This window comes from Oncorhynchus clarkii, unplaced genomic scaffold (assembly GCF_045791955.1).
Source record: "Oncorhynchus clarkii lewisi isolate Uvic-CL-2024 unplaced genomic scaffold, UVic_Ocla_1.0 unplaced_contig_7924_pilon_pilon, whole genome shotgun sequence".
Lineage (NCBI taxonomy): Eukaryota > Metazoa > Chordata > Actinopteri > Salmoniformes > Salmonidae > Oncorhynchus > Oncorhynchus clarkii.
The window spans coordinates 53,655-61,504 of record NW_027261004.1 but is presented as its reverse complement, the minus strand read 5'-3'; positions in this window follow the sequence as shown (position 1 = coordinate 61,504).

Genomic DNA, 7,850 nt, shown 5'->3' with positions numbered 1-7,850 from the left:
GAGCGATGGCCGAACGACATAGGCAAGTTGCAGTAGATGGTATAGAGTACAGTATATACATATGAGATGAGTCATGTAGGATATGTAAACATTATATAAAGTGGCATTGTTTAAAGTGACACATACATTTCATCAAGTTTTTAATTATTAAAGTGGCTAGAGATTTGAGTCAGTATGTTGGCAGCAGCTTCTCTATGTTGGTGATGGCTGTTTAACAGTCTGATGGCCTTGAGATAGAAGCTGTTTTTCAGTCTCTCGGTCCCAGATTTGATGCACCTGTCCTGACCTCGCCTTCTGGATGATAGCAGGGTGAACAGGCAGTGACTCGGGTAGTTGTTGTCCTTGATGATCTTTTTGGCCTTCCTGTGACATCGGGTGGTGTAGGTGTCCTGGAGGGCAGGTAGTTTGCCCCCGGTTATGCGTTGTGCAGACCTCACTACCCTCTGGAGAGCCTTACGGTTGTGGGCGGAGCAGTTGCCGTACCAGGCGGTGATACAGCCCGACAGGACGCTCTCGATTGTGCGTCTGTAAAAGTTTGTGAGTGTTTTTGGTGACAAGCCAAATTTCTTCAGCCTCCTGAGATTGAAGAGGTGCAGTTGCACCTTCTTTTCACCACGCTGTCTGTGTGGGTGGACCATTTCAGTTTGTCCGTGATGTGTACGCGGAGGAACTTAAAACTTTCCACCTTCTCCACTACTGTCCCGTCAATGTGGATGGGGGGCTGCTCCCTCTGCTGTTTCCTGATGTCCACGATCATCTCCTTTATTTTGTTGATGTTGAGTGTGAGTTTATTTTCCTGACACCACACTCCGAGGGCCCTCACCTCCTCCCTGTAGGCTGTCTCGTTGTTGTTGGTAATCAAGCCTACCACTGTAGTGTCGTCACTGGTGGGAGTCACGTGGTGGCCAGTATTGTGTTAATATCACACTGTGGTTGACTGATAAAGAGTTTCACTTCCATAAATCACACAGACACAGGACAGTGCTGGGAGAAGACACAGGTACAGATGTACATTAGAGTTGAGGTTAGAAGTAGAAGTTACTGTATTTGACCACAAGTTTGTTAAGATGTCAGAGGGAGTCTATGAAAACTCAGAACGATTTAAAGACGATGAGCCTGATGCAATGAAGAACACAGACATTGATGGCCAACTATATGCCAACGTAAGAGCCTTCAAACCCAGTACAAGAGATGGAGTTGTTGCTTCAGGTAAGATTGCATGGACACACACACACACACACACACACACACACACACACACACACACACACACACACACACACACACACAATACATATAACAGGTGAGATTATCCTGTAGTACTACAGATTTATTTGTCCCAATCCTGGATGATACAGTAAAACACATTACCAATGATGTTTAATCATTTGTGATTCAGTACATGTTCAGTGGTGGAAGAGACCCTCTGGAGTTGCTGCAGTGTGTCTGGGGCTGCTGTGTGTTCTCCTACTGGCTGGGATCATAGGCCTGTCTGTCCAATGTAAGTCTACAGTATATCTATACTAAACAGCAATATAAATGCAACATGCAAACATGTCTAAGATTTCACTGAGTTACAGTTCATATCAGTCAATTGAAATAAATTAATTAGGCCCTAATCTATGGATGTCACATGACTGGCAGAGGTTCAGCCATGGGTGGGCCTTGGAGGGCATAGGTCCACCCACTTGGCCGCCAGATTCCAACCACTGAGGAACCAAGCCCAGCCAATCAGAATGAGTTTTTCCCCACAAAATGGCTTTATTACAGACAGAAATACTCCTCAGCACATCCCCACCCTCAGATGATCCAACAGGTGAAGAAGTCAGATGTGTAGGTCAGGGGCTTGCATGGTTATACGTGGTCTGCAGTTGTGAGGCCAGTTGAACGTACTGCCAAATTCTCTAAAACAACATAGGAGGCAGCTTATGGTAGAGAAATGAACATTAATTTATCTGGCAACGGCTCTGGTGGACATTCCTGCAGTTAGCATGCCAGATGCAGATCCCTCAAAACTTGAGACATTTGTGGCAAAACTACACATTTTTAAAGTGGCCTTTTATTGTCTCCTGCAGAAGGTGCACCTGTGTAATGATCATGCTGTTTAATCAACTTCTTGATATGCCACACCTGTTAGGTGGATAGATTATTTTAGCAAAGGGTAACTGCTGAATAACAGGGATGTAAACACATTTGAGAGAAATAAGCTTTTTGTGGGAATGAAACATTTCTGGGATCTTTTAATTCATCTCATGAAACATAGGACCAACACTTTACATGTTACATTTATATTTTTGTTCACTGTTTAAATAGTTCTTATAACTCAGATTTAGTAGTTCTGATGTGATCTATTTTAGTGAGCAACTTGTCTTTATTGTTGTTGCAGACAGCAACGTCTCAAAGAATTCATCTGCAGCGATAGACCAGCTACAGACCAGTAACAACAACCTGACTAAAGAGAGAGACCAGCTACAGACCAGTTATAACAACATGACTAAAGAGAGAGACCAGCTACAGACTGAGAGAGATGTTCTTAGCGGCAGGCTTTCCGATCTCAGTGAGTAAACCTACAATAATAAATGATCATTAACAACACAGACCTGATCAAGAGTCTGTGTTTTTTCATTAAGTGTACAGGGTGATAAATTGAAGGAAATTAATGTTAATCGTCTTGTAGAAAAAACCTGTCCTGAAGGATGGCAGAAGTTAGAATCAAGTTGGTACTTCCTGTCTACTGAGACTAAGACCTGGAAGGAGAGCAGAGAGGACTGTCTGGAGAGAGGAGCAGACCTGGTGATCATAAAGAGTGATAAGGAAAAGGTGAGAGAAAGAGGGAGAGAGAGAAAGAGAGAGAGAGAGAGAGAGAGAGAGAGAGAGAGAGAGAGAGAGAGAGAGAGAGAGACGGTTAGATATTAACAAACATATGAATATATAGTTATCTTTCTCAACAACAGCCATTTCCCTTCAAAATCAAGAAGAGAGTCTGGATTGGTCTGACTTACTCTGTTAATGAGGGGACCTGGAAATGGGTGGACGGCACCCTACTGATCACAGGGTGAGAGATGATAACTAATGTGTCAATAAGTCTCCATTCAACCTTTTTCTATACAGGTTATTGTCATTGAGGGCAACAAAGTTCACTTTAAGATGAAACATGCCTGTATATTATTTAGGATTGTGATGTTTTAACAGTGATGTCTGACTGTTTTTAACCCTGTAGGTACTGGTATTAACCATGATATCTGACTGTTTTTAACCCTGTAGGTACTGGTATTAACCATGATATCTGACTGTTTTTAACCCTGTAGGTACTGGTATTAACCATGATATCTGACTGTTTTTAACCCTGTAGGTACTGGTATTAACCATGATATCTGACTGTTTTTAACCCTGTATGTACTGGTATTAACCGTGATATCTGACTGTTTGTAACCCTGTATGTACTGGTATTAACCATGATATCTGACTGTTTTTAACTCTGTAGTTACTGTTATTAACCATGATATCTGACTGTTGTTTAACCCTGTAGGTACTGATATTAACCATGATATCTGACTGTTTGTAACCCTGTAGGTACTGGTATTAACCATGATATCTGACTGTTTGTAACCCTGTAGGTACTGGTATTAACCATGATATCTGACTGTTTTTAACTCTGTAGGTTCTGTTATTAACCATGATATCTGACTGTTTTTAACCCTGTAGGTACTGGTATTAACCATGATATCTGACTGTTATAAACCCTGTAGGTACTGGTATTAACCATGATATCTGACTGTTGTTAACCCTGTAGATACTGGTATTAACCATGATATCTGACTGTTTTTAACCCTGTAGGTTCTGGTATGATCCACAGCCTGATAATGGTGTGAAGGACTGTGTTGAGATACGCACAGATCAGAGTCCTCTGAAGGAATGGAATTACTTGTCATGTTTGGAGAATCGTCACTGGATTTGTGAGAAAGGTGTTTAACATCACCATGACAACATATACATACATACATACATACACATACAGCAGCCTACAGTGCACAGAACTTCCTCCTTCATTCTCTGTCTCTGTCTCTCTGTCTCTGTCTCTCTGTCTCTGTCTCTCTGTCTCTGTCTCTCTGTCTCTGTCTCTCTGTCTCTCTGTCTCTCTCTCTCTCTCTCTCTCTCTCACTCTCTCTCTCTCTCTCTCTGTCTCTCTGTCTCTCTCTCTCTCTCTCTCTGTCTCTCTGTCTCTCTCTCTCTCTCTCTCAAACCCAGACACTCAAGCATGTTTTATTTGTTTGTATTAGCATATTAATAAAAGTCCAACTTTTTTTCCTGATTGTGACTTCCTGTGTCTCAGTAGTTATGTTTCACACATTATCAGACCCAACATGGAGTTAGTACAGTAGACTCAACAGAATACATTTAACAAGGAAAATGTATAATTTTGCTGTTATAATACCAAACCACACACACACACACTTGTTTACATGTTTGTATGAGCAAATTAATACAATTCCTACTTATTTCCTGATTGAAGCTTCCTGTCTACCAATAGGCGAGTTATGTTCCACAAAACATTGTGGAAGGGCGATGATGCTAATCCGAGGTAATGGCGCTAAGTATAAACCTTTGTCTGCTGCATACAAGCCAAGTCAATTTAAAAACAAATATATTTGTTCTCTTGAGGATCTTGGATACCATCATTCTACCTGCTCTGTTTAGAAACTCAAGGTGGAGTCGGTCTCCAGTAATGTTTGCTCTGAAATGAAGCCTAGCCAGGATGAAGTGCCTGCAGTGGCAGCCATAGTAGAGACTTCCAGCCTTGGCCCTGATCATACCAGAGATGATTTTGGATGGGTAGGAGTGAGATTTTGGGAAAACGTGGATCCCTGCTCTTTGTCCGACCCATGTGTTGTTTCAAGCTGGGAACTGTCACATATGTCACATTTTCGAGAAGTGGAATTGTTTATATTTTGTGTGCATCCAGAGGCAGAGGGTGCTCCACATGATGTAGCATATGATCGGGCCAAAGTAGAGGGATGGTGTGGTGGGTGTGTTGGGGATAGTGGTAGGATCGATAGAGCCAAAGTAGAGGGATGGGGTGGTGGGTGTGTTGGTGAAAGTGTTGTATACAGGTGTAGGATGTTAATTTGATCCCCTTGTTGCACAATAACTTTTCTGCAAAGCATTTAGCATGTACAGTGGGGAGAACAAGTATTTGATACACTGCCGAGTTTGCAGGTTTTCCCACTTACAAAGCATGTAGAGGTCTGTAATTTTTATCATAGGTACACTTCAATTGTGAGAGACGGAATCTAAAACAAAAATCCAGAAAATCACAGTTTTATGATTTTTAACTAATTAATTTGCATTTTATTACCCTCACTGAGATAACACACACTGTCACTCAGAACACACTGAGAGTAAAAACACTAGCATCAAACACCAATACAGAAAATACAAACTTTTCATCTTTACAGTTTGAACAATTTCAGTGACTTCATACAAAGTAATATTTTCTTCAAAGAAAAGAGTGACATTCTTTCACATGATTTATAAATTTTTTTAGAACATAACAATTCTTTAAGGTAAATGTAAATTAGCAGTTTGCTTCAATAGTCTGTAGTAATTTACGGAATTACAGTAATGAGAAAAAAAAGGTAGAAACTAAAAGTACATACTGTAATTCGAACAAATAATTGAGGGGCTAATCCTGCCTCTCTCTAGCATCAGGCCACAGGTTTTCTTCAACATCACATCTAATGTTTTCTCTTGCCATGCACTTGGGGAAGAACCTTCTGGAGTGCCTTATCCATCCCTGGCAGTCCTCTGGACTCGTGTCCTCACATCCGGCACGCATGACTTCCAAAAGAGACATTTGGTCATGTGGGTGGTGACCAAACACTTTCCACCTCCAAGCAGAGAAAAACTCCTCTATTGGGTTGAGGAAGGGTGAATATGCAGGCAGGTACAAAACCGTAAATCTGTGATGTGCTGAAAACCAATCTGTGACAGCTGCAGAGTGGTGAAAAGCAACGTTATCGCAAACTATGACAAAAACTTGGGGGTTTCTTACTGGCTTCCCCTGTTCTGCTGGCACTAGCTGAGCATAGAGCTGTTCTAGGAAAGCTATAAGCCTTTCTGTGTTGTATGGGCCAATGAGTGGTGTGTTGAGAAGCAAACCATCATTGGCCATTGCAGCACACATGGTGATATTTCCCCCCCTTTGGCCTGGAACCTCCACGGTGGCCCTTTGACCTATAACATTCCTTCCTCTGCGCCGTGTTTTGGCAAGGTTAAATCCAGCTTCATCGATAAATACAAATGAATGTGGTCTTTCCAGTGCTTCCACCTCCATTACTCTCTGAAAAACAGTAAGTGCACAGTTTTACTGTAGAAATGCTAGTGTTTTTTTTTACTGTAAATATTTTGTATAGCTGTGTACGTAACCTCAGACGTCTTACCTGGACATATTGGTATCTTTGCTCTTTTACCCGTTCACTGTTTCTCTCGAACGGTACAGTGTGTAACTGTTTCATTGTAACTTGGTGTTTCTTTAGGACTCGAGCAATAGTTGTTGTGCTGACAGAATTAACATTTTCAAATATATCATTATCAGCCAGCACTCTATCTTGAATCTCCCGCAGTTTTATTGCATTGTTGACAACAACCATGTCAACGATAGCATTTTCCTGCGCATCTGAAAATATTTTTCCTCTTCCCCCTGTTGGGGGCAGCCTTTGGGTCCTGTTGTAAAAATATATTTTACAGTCAAACTTACCGAAATATATATCTGTGTAAATATTCTATAATTGCAATACAAAATAGATTCCTGTAATGTTTTCATTTACTGTAAGGATGTAACTCTCACCTGTTTGCATGATGGAAAATTCGTATTACAGATGCCACTGTGGATCTTTGCAGATTGGGTTGCACCCTCAACCCTGCCTCTCTCAATGAGAGACCATGGTTCACGACATGGTCTATAAGTGTAGCCCTTATTTCATCTGAAATAACAGCTCTTTGTCTTCTTTGTCTTCCTCCACGCATCCGCCCTCTCCCTGCCACCCTTCTCCCTCCACGAACCCATCTTCCTTGTTCCATTTCCAAAATGAGTCTTTCTGAGCTCTACCTATATATACTGTAATATGTGTGTGTGTTCACTAACAAGTCTAAAACAAGACACCTGCTTAGCCTTTCAGCTGAAATTGCAATCAGCAATGTTTGAAAGGCACAAGGCTGAAATCTATTCCGTTTTGAATGTGTGGTTCACAGTTTTGACAGCAGTGTGTTAGCATTTGAACAAAGTGCTGTAAATCCACAGTGTTGTGCAGGTTGTGGTTAAAGTCATGGGATAAGTGTGTAGAGTTTTGAAAACTGTGTTCAAGAAATGAAAAACGAACTAGAGTTTGGTCCACATGAACTGCTGCTGTGCAGACTGTAGTTAGAGTTTTGCACATGTGACTCCAGTTGTGTCCACTGTCGTTTAGCAATCGAAAAAAACTGTAATACTCTGATTCCAATTTCTACTTCCTCTCCACAGAGAAAAAAACCTGGGCTTCCTCCATGCTTCCACCATTTTAAAGTAGTCAACGTTTTTAACTGTGTGGGTTTTCCTATGGGTTGTAGCCTCAATGGCACTACCCACAATGTCAAATATTAAGATGAGTCCTCTATCTATCTCTATGGGTCAAGGTAACGGTAATAGAAGGAAGAAACTGAGCTTGTAGAAGACAGCCAGAGATAAACACTTAATAAAGAAGGTATTATACCCAACATGAGGGACGTTTCTGACCAGCATCCCATTGACAAGCAGATTATAGACAAAACCTAAAACTGACCCTTACCTTGACCCTAACATTCACCTAATTTGA